The 13,891-nt window shown below is 26.7% G+C and overlaps 1 protein-coding gene and 1 long non-coding RNA gene across 4 annotated transcripts in view; one reads left to right on the top strand and one right to left on the bottom strand.

The window, feature by feature from the left end:
- The window catches only part of GluClalpha (glycine receptor alpha 1), a 328,193-nt gene extending 317,860 nt beyond the window's left edge, over nucleotides 1-10,333 (bottom strand). Inside the window, exon 1 of one of the 2 annotated variants that reach the window (XM_016064935.4) lies at nucleotides 10,084-10,333. The gene's annotated coding sequence lies outside the window, so the exon portion shown is untranslated. The remainder of the gene's footprint in view (nucleotides 1-10,083) is intronic. The other variant, XM_071188006.2, reaches the window with a different exon arrangement.
- Nucleotides 10,334-10,348: 15 nt separating this feature from the next.
- Nucleotides 10,349-13,891, top strand: part of LOC107439389 (uncharacterized) — a 149,522-nt gene continuing 145,979 nt past the window's right edge. For both annotated transcript variants that reach the window (XR_011638325.2, XR_001583558.4), the window contains exon 1: nucleotides 10,349-10,522. This is a non-coding gene — a long non-coding RNA (uncharacterized LOC107439389). The remainder of the gene's footprint in view (nucleotides 10,523-13,891) is intronic.

Below are 13,891 nucleotides of genomic sequence, written 5' to 3'. Positions count from 1 at the left end.
TGATTGACGCTTGAAATCTTATACCAATAGTTTTATCCAAACTTGTGATCATCGCTTGTGAAGAAAAATCAATTGGTTAAACAAGATTAAAAAATATATTACTAGAAACTTATACTTGATTCATTACATATACATGAATTACTTTTACTAGCTCACACCTTCAAAAAACTGTTTTTTGAATAACACACGTCTACGAAAATTATTTCCTGAGGCATTTATATGTTGTATTTATAAATAACATTATGTGTATGAGAGCAGTTTCTTTTTCTGAAATCTATAATTTTAGCTACAAAAATATTAATTTTAACAGAATATTGAAAAATGCATATTTTTGAATATGAAAAAAAAAATATTTAAAAGTAAAAGCTGTTATAAAATCTATTAAAGGAAATTTCAGGTTAATCTAAACAGTAGTTTCTAATAACTAACATAACATTACATATTTTTTATTTTTTTATTTTATAACCGTCGTTGAACAGCCGATCCAATTTTAGGTTTACGACTCCAAATGTTCAACACCATAGCCTTGTTATGTTCGAAACAATCCAGAAGACAAGGGAACTCCTGGATTAAGTATTGGGGGAAATTTGAATTAGTGGAGGACTTATTAATGAAACTTTTACATGTATCGTTACTTGGAAAGGAAAACCCCAAAAATCTGTCACGGTTTGCCTAACAGCAAGGGGGCTTAAACCCATGATCCGTGTACCACTGAGGATATTATATGTTAGCACTGTAGCCGGTGCAAAACAGATTCAGAATTCAGATCAACCAGCCACAGCTGGGATTCTAACCCGAATCACCTCATTGGAAGACGAGCACTCCATCCCCTGAAGGCACTTAACCTCTTTTCAAACAATAACATATAGTGAAAAGTTTTTCTTTAAACATTCTTACAGAAAATCTTTGATTAAAAACGCCAATATCTTACTTTCATACAACACAAGGTTTAAAATAGATTGAAAAATTTTGTAAATGATAACTTATCAAAATGTTTCGGAGTAGTTTTCAGTTGTGAGAAAAATTAAAATCACCCTATATCGGGAAGAATGATTTATTCTGCACTGAAAATTTGTTCATGAAACTTCAAAATATCGTTTATTGATAAAACTATATGAATGTGGTCTTCCTAATAAAAATATCTAGTAAGATATTGATTCTCTGTACTTGGTCATAGTTCAAATTGAAGATTTTTCAGAGCATAAATTTTAACGAAATAAATATTAGCCGTAATTGCTTAAGCGATTATCGAAAAATCATAACAATCCCTTCTGTTCTGTAGATAAGAATCATTAAATAAAGTTTCAAGATCTTTTGAGTACACTTGTAGCTGTAAAAATTATTAAATAGATATTTTCTTACTATTTTATTAACTTAAACTGAGTAAAAATAATGATAAAAGTTTTAGACCAAGATACAGGTTAAATAAATTTTTCCCTTCACAAAATGTTTTAATACATTTGATATTTTTTTAAAAAAAATGGTCTTCCTTCTTTTTATCGCTTTCTAAATATTATAGAGTAAATAAATGTAAAAAATGCGTTAATGGCTCAATAAATATATTCTCGCCTAATTATTAAGTATAACAAGGAATTTGTGCTAATAAAAGCATTTTTTTTATTTATTTATAAAAGTTATTTTGCAAAGGAAATTTAATGTTTGAGTTAAATTTTTCAGAAAATATATTCAGATAACAACAGTTTATAAACATTATAGAATAATTACTAACTATTTACATTTAATTATGGCGCTTTGTTATAAAACACAAATTGAGTACTCGTTTATTAATGAAACGATTATATACAGTCTAGGAGTAACATAAAAATTAAGATATCCAAATTTACATAAATTTACTTTAAAATATATAAAAAAAATAATTAGAAGAAATTTGTTTTTAAAAATTTTTACTTTTAAAAAAAATGAATGATTTTTACTATTATTGGAATATTATTATTAGAAGAATGCCAAAAAATGACAGACATAATCATTATAAATTAATTAAAATATACTGTTTTTAAATTTTGAAATATTTAAAAAAAATTAACTTTGGTCTTTAAAAGAATGAGAGTTCTTTTTCTAGGCTGAAATGAAATATAAAAAAATTCCCTCTCTTTTGAGGGGGAAATGAAACTTTAGATGCATACGAGATGAGGGGGACATGGCATTTTAGTTTGACCTTATTCGATTTTTTCCTCTAGGGGAGTGACTAAATGCATCCAACTCATCTCTTCCAAAAACTCAGAGTCGGTGATTCATAGCGGTTTTCTCGTGAGTACTTCCCAATACCATCTCCCGTTCCCCAATCTGTCTCATACGTCCAGTAATAAGTCCGGAGTTGCTGAAAAAAATCATGGCCATTGTGCTCATAGCCAGTTTAACACTAATCTCGATGAATTAGATAGTAACTCTTCTCCGATTTCCTATTTTCCTGCGCTGCACTATAGTAAAAGCGAAATTACACGATTCAGTAATTTTTTTCAATTATTCAAGGCATTATAGTGAGCACGTGCCTTACTTCATCTTAATATAAAATGCAAAGTTTTATAATTTGGAAACACTTTAAATTCATTAAATGTTCATATACTTTTATTTGAAAAAAAATGTTGAGGAAAACGTTTGAGGAAATATTAAAACGAAAAATTTAGTATTTATAAAATGCATGCATAAAAACAAACACTATGAACTATATAACAGAAATAAAGCCATATGCAGTGTAATTTAAAAAGTAGTAGTAGTAACAATAATAATAATAATGTTAATGGTTAACTGAAATGTATTGCTTATATTATTATTACTAACACGGATTTCCTCTTGATTCAATTTGTTTTTAGAAATTCTAATAATATCGATTACAATATTATTTTTAAGTGAACAATATATGCATATTATATGCATGAAATTTAACAATTTAATATACATTAAAAAAATAATGAGAAATACTAATTTCAAATTGCATAATTTTTGCACCATTAAAGTAAAACTAGAAGACATATTAAAATATTTATGGTTTAGTTTTTCAAGCATTATTGTAAATGTCATCCTCATCTTAATATCTTAAATTTCTATCATCATTTGTAGGCATGCATATACTACGAAACCAAAGTATGTTGACAATTTAGACATAGAAGTGATCAGTGATTTTGGGCATGTATTTTAGGGTTACTGGATTATTTTCATATATATATATATATATATATATATATATATATATATATATATATATATATATATATATATATATATATATATATATATATATATATATATATATATATATATATATATATATATATATATATATATATATATATATTTATATATATATATATATATATATATATATATATATATATATATATATATATATATATATATATATATATATATATATATATATATATATATATATATATATATATATATATATATATATATATATATCAGTTGAGATCAGTTGAGATTTATATTTTAAAATATTAATTTACCTTACGCATTATTGGGCTTAAAAGCTTGTGTCAGATTCCAATTGGTGATTGATTGTGTGAAACAGCTCAAAGTTATTTAGAATCAGTAATGCAAATCAGTAATTTAAAATTGGGGGAAGTTGAGGATTTTCTCTGCTAGTTAAAGTGAGCTGTCATTGCACATTTTTCCTGAAATACAGGTTAATGCTTAAAATAAAATTAATGATGCAAAAAGTAAAATTATAAGCAAAGATAAAAACTGTCAAAATAAGATAAAGAAAAGAGAGAATGGCACAACTGTTAAAGAAAATGTGAAGAAAAAAAAACATATGAGTATATACAGAAATTTAAACTGTCAAAAATGTAAGCAAAGAAATTTCAGAGAAAAAAATGCAAAATGGATTTAAAAATAAAGATTTAAATGGCTAAACAGAAAATAACTTCAAATATTCTTCAAACGGGATATGATGGTTATGAGAACCCGCATAAACCGAACTTCTGTTGTCAGAATGTGACCAGTTAAGATAAAAAAATATCCCAACTTCTGGAAATTTTACAAGATTTTTCGGATATTTTAGCTAAAGATAAATATGATGTAGGAGCAATTATCTCAATGGGTAAGATGATTAGTATCAGACATACCAGTTTCTTTAAAGGCATATAAAGAAACCCCAAAACAACACGAGGAGATCGATAAGCACATTGAAGAATTGTTAAAGCATAACATAATTAAAGAAAGCTTTTCTCCGTGTTCGTCTCCAGTAACTTTAGTTTTAAAAGAAAATGAAAAAAAAAGATTATTTTTCGACTTTAGAAAATTAAATCTAATTACTGAATCGCATGCAGAATTATTATCCATGATAGAAACTTTGATGGATAAATTAGGCAATAGTGTTTATTTTAGTCTTTTGACTATAATCAGTGGTTATCAGTCTCTCGCAATTTAACTTGATGACACTGCATTTGCTACATTAACTTGTATTTGTCACTAAAAATGGGTTATACGAATTGTTAAGATTGTCATTTGGGTAGAAGAGTGCCCCAAGTATCTTTCAAAGAACCATAAGCTGAATAATCACAGAACATAAAATTAAATTTGCATCTAATTATTTTGATATTATTCTTTTTTCTAATAGTACTAGCGATAATTTAAATCTCCTAAGGATAATTTTTAAATCTGTAGATTTGGAAACTTAAAATTAGAATGGTCTTTCCAAATGCTATGTCCTTTTGTAAAAGCTAGAATTCAATTTTTACTTTGAAATTTCCAATGGTACTACTGTTAAAAACAATTTTGAAGTAATTAAAACTGTAAAACCTCCAAATAAGACTCTTCAATGTTTCTTAGGATAAATATATGTATGCAATGAATTTATAAATAATTATGTAAAACTTTGAACTCCTTTAAATAATCTTTTGAAGAAAGATAAGACTTGATATTGGTCTCCCGTTTGTCAAGAAGTATTGATGTTTGTCAAGAAGTTTGATATTTTTAAAAAATGATTTGATTAGTATACCTATTTTAAAAATATTTAATGCTAAAATACAATGTCATGCTTTGCATTGTCACAGCAAGATAACAGAAAAGAAGTGGTAATGCAAAGAAGATATGAAATTTTTTGTCAATTGATTCTGCCTTTTTTTTAATTTTGTTCTCATTTTTTTTATTGAAAAATCTGACAAATGCATCAGGTCCTTGTGATCTGTAACTTAAAACTCGTCAAAAATTTACAGTATTTAAATTGGAATTTCATGGAAACTGGAATTTCATTAACTATTCTAGTGCCTGTATAACTCATTTTTAAATGACTGTATTACTAACAAGAAGCAATATAGGTAAAAGAAAATTAAAGAAATTCTAGTTTTCTAGAGATTTTCCATAAGTACTGTAGTTCTTTATACAGTTTGTCTTTTTTTTAACCCCACAAATTACTTTACAGTGTCATTTTAGTCCCTAGTGGTAAAAAGCAGAACTATTTTTCTATTAAAAATCGAATTCCCGTGGCATTACACAAAATAATGTTGAGTTTGGTTTCTCACTAAAGCTTTATAGATGTGTTTTCTAATCATTTCTTCCTGCGTTTAAATGCAAATGTTATTATAGCGTCAAAGCACAAGAAAACTCCAAAAGTGCATTCAAAAGCGTAACAAACCAAAATAAACAAACCGAACAAAATAATCAAGATTAAACAAGCACTTATTCAGCGATTTTTTTTTTTTTAACTTGAATCTCAAAGAAATTTAAAAGACAAAGTTTGTCATTTATTAGAATGTAATTTATCTTACAAATTCCTATGATATAGTTCAAAAATTATAATTACATTTTTAAAGGTTTAAAGAGAAAAGCTATTCATGAAAATGATTCCCGCTACTGCTATTTTGTTGGTCTAGGGATCATTGATGTTCTATAATTGTGAGACCAATAGCACAACGATGGTAGTGGGGTCAGCATTGTGCACCGGTCGCCTTTATTTCTTAGACCAGTCATCGATTAGAAGCTGGGTGGGACTTAAACCGCCGCCGGAGATGAAACCCATTTCTTCTAATGCGCAGTGCTTTTATCATTGTGCCATTGCGGTTAAATTATAGAAAGTGCATTCAAATATTTATTTAACAATGCGGTGGCATGATAAACTTAACAAAATTTTTGTAAATTTTGTGTTGCCAAATTTCGGAAATACTTAAAATAAATAAATGTAGTTATAATTTGAATTTTAAATTTTTTTTAAAAAATGTATGCATAATGTCGAAAAAGATTCGTCGCTTTTTTATTTATTTATTTCTTTTGTGAATTGTTTATAAAAAAAAAACAAATATAAAGTTTTTAGATGAATTTAAAAAAAAATTTAATTTAAGAAATAACTAAAATTTGCATTTTACTTAGTGTTTTGATATATTTGATGCTTCTCAATATATATATATATATATAAAATACACAGAAATATAAATTTTTGGAAAAGATTATTTTGAAACAAAAATTTATTACGTAACAATGCATAAGATTCAATATGAAATTGTTTTGACAACAAAAACTAAATAGATATTTTATTATCTAAAATTAAAAACTATGAAATTGATGTTTTTACAAAAAAGTAACTTTAGTAATTTATTTACTGATCTTACTGATTACTTTAAGTAAAATTTAGAATCTGATTTTAAAAATTTTATGTATTCAAATGTAAAAAATTCGAATTTTTTTTTAACTAGAAAAAAATAATTAAAATTTTTCCCCATTAAGCTGGGAAAAAACAAGTTTTAGTATAGCCTTCATTTCTTTATTACTACTGTAGAAACAATAATATACATTTAATTTTACATTTTCATTACTTTTATTCTGATCCAGTTTAATGCCACGCTAGTTGTTCCAATGTTAAATTAATCTCAGCTGTGGTTAAATTAGAGCATCAGAATTTAACATGACAGCTGATCGGCAAGAACCCGTTTCCGGAAATTCCGTAAATCCGCTTAACATCCAGTTTAATATTGTTCTCAGAATAATACTAGACAGATTGCGTCCTGCTGCGCCATACTCATACTAGCATAATAGATATAAAGTTTTAAACGATAAAATTGTCCCAAGTAGCAAATATTATGATCATCTCGATCATATTATTTTGCTCTAAACATATATAAATGTACTATAGGATATTTGTGGAAACAAAACGAGTTTTTTAACTCTGTTTCCTAAAATAAAGTCCGATGATAAATTTTAATTTATAAATACATTTTAGCATAGAATGATCATATGAAATTTGCTATGTGATTTTGCTCCCATTAAAAAAATATATTTTACGGTCAACTTAGTAACAAATTATTCTCCATACAGTAACGCTTCGAATATGTTTGTAGTACTCTGAAACAAGATTGCTATATAATATTTGTACATTTAAATCCAAACTGTTGAAACCCAAACATTTAACACCGGACATTAAAAACCAAGAAAGCGTTTTTGATGGCTTTCGAGAAAATACTGAAACTATCAATGTGTTCATTATAAAAAGCGCGAAATTTGACGGCCAATATTTTCTTCCCAAAGCCAAAATAGACTGTTAATATTTAATTCAGTTATTCTAAGCATTTTTTTAAAATGATTATTGAATTATACTTGATGTAAATTTCGAGTTACTTACTGTAGTAACGTTTTGTTATTTGGAAATTATATTTTTATTGATTATTATTATTTTTCTGCCGAAATATAGTAGTAAAAACAATAAGCTTTCTAAAAATTCTAATTTAGTTAAAATAAAAGTTTTCTCCATAACCAGAATTAAAAAAAGGTGGAAAATTCATATTTACCTTAAAAAGACCTAAATTATTTTATAATAAATATTAAAAAAATAAAATTTTACCTGGAATTAATTTCCAACTCATACTCTAAAAATTCTTTCTAACATTGTATACGAGAAGCAAAATTTATTTTTTAACTGCCAAGAGATGTTTTTTTAGAAATGTTTCAAGTTGCAGTTGCAGTACTTATTAAACAAACGAATATTTATGGATGAATGGTACTAAAAAGAAGGAATCCTATAAGCGACATACGATGCAAGCGTATTAAAAGGTTAAAACTGAGACAAGAATCACTTATAAACCACTATAAAAAAAGATATTAAATCTTCCAGTTGTCCAATTTTTAAATTGAAACACTTCATTCAGAATCGCTTCGAAAGGTATCTTTATAACCATTTAAAATAAATACATTCATTAATCAATACCTTAAAACAATTCACCTATTTGTGGATAGAACTTTTATAGATTGTTATGAAACGTTTTTAAACGTGCGAATTAATTCTTATTTACACTTTTTCCTGTTGAAAGTAAATATTACATTATTTTTTTGAAGAAAAATCTTCCCTCATAAATTGTTGGGAGCATTGAAGTTTTAAAACGACATTATTCTGCAAGCATTAAAAGAGTTTTTAACTGAAAATATCTTTGGCTCTCTGAAATCTTTCCATTAATTTTTTTATTTTGATATTATTTGTTACTAGAAACTATCGAAAGCATTTTAAATTAATTCCTTTAGCTTAATGGGTTATTACAGATTAATGATAAAAATTAGCAATAATCCTAGTTTAGTAGTTAGTGTTGGAAAAAAAATTAATCTATAGTTTTTATTTATATTTATTTATTTTGCGTGTATATGTGTGTGTTTGTCTTTAATAAAACTTTATAATGGTGCTTAGATGGGTTCACTACCTGCAAAACTTTAAAACAATAAAAAACCAAACAAATATTTCCAAAAATAAAAACATAAGCATGCTAGTGTCAAATGGAATAGTGGTTGATTGCTTTTAAATGTTTAAAATTTGTAAAATAAATAGAACAACAAATATTCTCAATATATCTTTTATTACAAATTTCAAAAACAGTAGAAAAATGCATAAATAAATAAAATTGATAACATCTAACAGTATGAAAAGCAAACAATAAATTAAAAAGAAAACAGAACAAAAATTTAATTAAAATGCCCACGTCAAATTAAAAGAAAACACAAACTTTTTGTTATTAACATGCTTTTTTTCAATTCTAGAAAAGAAGGTAAAATGTCATATCAAATAATGCATGCTTGGTTGATAACAAGAGGATCGCATGAAAAAACAACTAATAAAATCAAATCAAAAATGTTATATCTATATGTTATTAAATACTACATGACAACTTAAGAAGTGCTATATACTCGTATTTTATCTTTTTGTGTTATAATACGCTCGAACGCTTTTGCAATATTATAATTTTAAATGTTTTAATAAGTTTGACCGAGCAGCCTTATATTTATTTTATTGTTCAAAACGCAAAGAATTATTTTCAAAACAAACAACTATTCGAATACCAATATTTTTTTTTTTTTAATTATAAATTTATCAATCATATTTATCATGTTTAAAAGCATTTTACAAAACTTTGAGTCATTATTTTTCTGAAAAAAAAATTCTATGATGTGAGCACATAAAAAAAGAAATTTTATATTTATCTCATTTACGTCTTTATGGTATAATATAAAATGTCTACATTTTTTAAAACACTCATTGATAATATACCTAATTAATAACATACCTAATTAATAACATGAATCAAACATAAATTTTTGATATATATAATTCAGTTAGTTATTTAAAAAGTCCCCTTCAAACCAATTAGAAGGGTTGTTACTTCGGTTGTGTTTTGGAAGAAATTACTATTATACAAAAGTTTTAATCATAAAAATAATATGGCATGAATTGTCAATAATATTGCAAAACATCCCATGACCTGTTACCGAATATTTACCATTCATTGCGTCTGCAAAAAATATTGGTAACGAATATTTGTCACGTTCTAAAATGTGTCAATTATATTGTCTGTGTTTATAAAATTCATCTAAAAATAGAGGGTAAACAAAAAGTTTCCCCTCCTCCCACGATGTCACAATTGTTTGCATCTCTTGCCTGAAGAAGCAAACCCCCTCACGGTACTCAACCCCCGACATCCCATCGCGCTGCCCTTGGGGAGCTCTTGTGAGGGTCGTCCATAGAAGACATTCTACAATCATAAACTTTTACTTTAGTGGTTGTGATTTGAAGGCAATGGCTGCCACCTGAGTAAGATAGCTGCATGGTTAGTTAGGCAAAAGTAGGCTTACCTCTATCGGTATGTCTTTATCTAGGTATGCGTTGCAGATCTGTTCAGCTTCTAGGTCCAAATGAGATCTGGTTGTTGAGGAATGCTGGCAGTCTGAAGCGTCTTATGCCATCATACGGGTGTCGGAAAATCGTCCAATCAAGTGCGCTTGTGAGGGGCAGAAGTGTGGGCAGTAAGGATCGATCGACACTGGGTTGTCCCGCCGATCGCTATACCCCCTTCTCTCAGCCAGCATCTCCGCCGAGTTTTGCTCCGTTTCAGAATATGCGTCAAAGTACAACTGCGCATCATGGCGCTAAAACACACGGGATGCTTTTGAAAACGAGATTTTGGCTTTTATCGTAAGGCTTGTTTCAAACGGGAAGAAGTTCGGCTCTTTTTAAGATCTTTGCACGTTATCCTTTGACGGAACTTACCTGGAAAGATTGTTTTCTTCGCAGGTACAAAGTTTTAAATTTATACTTTTATGTACTTCGTGATTTTTTTCTTTGTTTATTAATTTTTTTTTCTTAAATCAAAACTTGCGAAGATTATTTTATATCGATAATTATTACTGCTGCAGCGAAATTGCCTCTTTTAAATCATCCCTCGAATAATCAACTAAGTTTCCCCTCCTCGATTTTTGCGCCTCTGTTTCTGCCCCTTTCAAACAAAAGCAGAATTGCAAAGCATGATTTTAATTGAGTACTTTTATTCAAAATTTTTCTCAAACTTGGATATTAAATTATTCATTTACTTTGCTTTAAGAATAATACATTTGTTATATAGATATATACTGACAATAAGATTTGTTTCAATACGTGGGAATGATATTTCGCTTTTTTCATGCTTCTTATGCGTTATTGCTCTGTGAAAATCTGGGTCTACAGCATGCGTATAAAATTCCACTGATATTATATTTTACTTATTAAAAGACAGCTAAAACGAAAAAAAAAATCTAATGTACCTAATCATAAACTTGCTGTTACTCTTTCTTATTCAATTTCATTTATTTATGCATTTATTTAGTTTTAGATTTTCACTCTCTCACAATAAAGGTTTGAATATATTGTGAAAAGTGCAGTTTATTTAACGTATAACTTTTTGGATAAAATAATCTTCAGTAAGCAAATTTTAAAAATTTGTGTTCAAAGTTAAAAATTTCATTAAATGCAATAGAAATTCCACCAGAAAGATTTATTTGACAACTTTTGGTTATGATTTGGAAGAAAAAAAATTTCTCTTTCTCTGACTGCCATTGTAAAAACCTATTTTTTAATTAGTTTTTAATTATAGTTTTTAACAATAAAAATATTGTGCTTAATTAGTATTGATTTCAAAAAGGGAAGATTCAACTTACATTTTGGACAGTTTGATGACATCTTATTATTTCAGTGCAGTGGATTTAGTTTCAAAACAAAAATGAACAGAAAAAAAAAATTATACTATAAAATAACTTGCAATATGCAAAAAAATATCAAAAGTTAAAATTTATTTTTTTAAAAAGTAAGTGAGAAATTAAAACAAGATTATTTAATTAGTTTTTGTTAAAGAAGTTTATATAGTATCGCATTTAATAGTTTACTTTCTTCTAATTTACGCATTTTAAGTAAAATCGCATTTTCTACCATTATTTAAAACTCGAGTTTTAGGAGGTTAAAAATATACTCATCATAAGAAACACAAATTTATAACTGACCATATTTTACATTAATTCCGAAACAACGTAAATTTCCATAAAAAATAAAGTTTTTTATTAGTATGCAATATAGTATTTTGAATCGACTGTTTGTACACGGATACTTATAGTTCTTATTACCACACATTTAGTAAAAATTGCGAAACTGAAAATAGGTTTTATCTGAATAAATATTTTTTATGCCACACTCTAAGGTACAGTAAAATTGCCAAATTTTACCACATTTTCCTAATTTTATCACATACTATAAAACCATATTTTATTGTAAATTTTACCAAAATCGTTACCAAAGAGCTTTGTTAAAAATTACCGAGTTTTTTTTTGTTCCCATAGAGCCAGAAACATGGCAAATTCTACCATACTCTGGAAGTTTTGACCATAAATTATTTTCTCAATGCGTGGTTTGCTTAAATTTGGTTGTCTTCCAAAAACATGAGACAAAAAATTTATTAAACTATTTTAAAATCAGGTACTTCAAAATAAATTTTTTTTTGGTGACCATCAAATATCCAGTAAAGGAACTCCATTTGTATATAATCCTTTATCACTAAGAACTAAATTAAAGAGTATAGTACTGTTATAATTAATAAGTTATCATTTTAAATTTTTCAGTATAACCTGATTTTTTTCACAAAAATGTGTTTAAAAATACAACCACCATTTAAGTTACGCTTATTAAAAATAACTTACAATTAATAATAATTTTAAAAAAATAGGTTAAGATTTACGAAATATTGGGCACCAACTTCGAATTTTTAGGTGTAGTCATTGACCGGGTAAGGAGCAACATTATGAAATTTTGCTTCTATCCAGTGACCACTTTTTAAATTTGGAGAAATTTAAAGTTAAAAAAAAAAGCTGTTACAATTACTAATGTAAGGTATTCTTTTCGAAATCTTTCTCAAAATACTTAAAAAATTTAATTTTAAATTGAAGGATATTTTAAGAAACAAGCACGAAATTTTCAGAATATTATAAATTATATTTCCTTACTTTTTTTAAAAAAAAGTGTAATAACAATAAAATACGCATGTGGTGCATTTTCATAAAAAATTTTGATCAAATGGCGACTGGCAAACAATTTTAATAGTTGGTTGATTTACTTAGTCTCTCTGCGGCGACTGTTGATTTTACTCTGACAGGGTAATAGAAATTTAAGGACCCGAGTCTAAAATAGATATATTCAAAACTGCATGACTAAATGTTATGTATTCGGAGTAATGCTATATTTTGAAAATATGAAGTTTTTTAAATTGATTCAAACCCATTCCGGTTTCTGGTTCTTTTGTATCGATTCTGGGGTTTTCAGTTATTTGCTAAACTTTTCGCTTCTAAGTTTCATTAAAACAATGCAAAACGCTTTATTGATCAGCAAAATAAGATAGGTTTAGCTCTGAATCTGATGTCTCATGTTTTACGAAAAAAAAACGCAATTCTCAATTAAGGAATTAATAAAAATAATCATAAATATTTAACAATTACTTCAGTGAAATTTTAAGAAAATTAAAAAGTGCGGTTATAATCAAACGATTGTTATTTGCCTCTAAATAATACTGTTTTAGCATGGTAATTGTTTCCTTAAAACTTAAAATGTTATTTATTAATTTAAGTTTCGGTGCTCACTTAATAATGATAACGTTAAAATAAAGAAAAAATAATTTTTCCTGCAAAGCTTTAAGAAATTGAATGTATTGAATATTTATTTCTAACAAATTATAAAAGTTTCTTAAAAATGACAGAAAAATAATTTTAAATTGTTTTTAACAATATTGTTTTGAAAAAATTTTATTTGTTTTTTTCTAATTTTAGTTATCTTTCCAAAACTGATGAATATCGATTTCTTGGAAAAACCAAAATACCATTTTAGTTTTTCCAAGACAAACTTTTTTTTCTACTCCTTCTTAAAAAAAAAAATCGATGCATGTCGATGTTACATATATGTTAATTGCATGGTAAAATTATTTTTGCTCTGATCCTTAAACTGACTTGAAATATATATAAAAAAAAAACATTTAAATGGTCCCAAATTTTTCACGCTGTATTCGCGTTGTTGTCACAGATTAAATTACCGATTCAATTTGGATGAAATAACATTCTGTTCTGTACTAAAGCATTCTATACTTTCTGTCAA

The sequence above is a fragment of the Parasteatoda tepidariorum genome, chromosome 12 (genome assembly GCF_982258835.1).
Source record: "Parasteatoda tepidariorum strain Cologne lab strain chromosome 12, Ptep-v5.0, whole genome shotgun sequence".
Taxonomy (NCBI): domain Eukaryota; kingdom Metazoa; phylum Arthropoda; class Arachnida; order Araneae; family Theridiidae; genus Parasteatoda; species Parasteatoda tepidariorum.
This window is presented reverse-complemented; position numbering and strand designations above follow the sequence as displayed.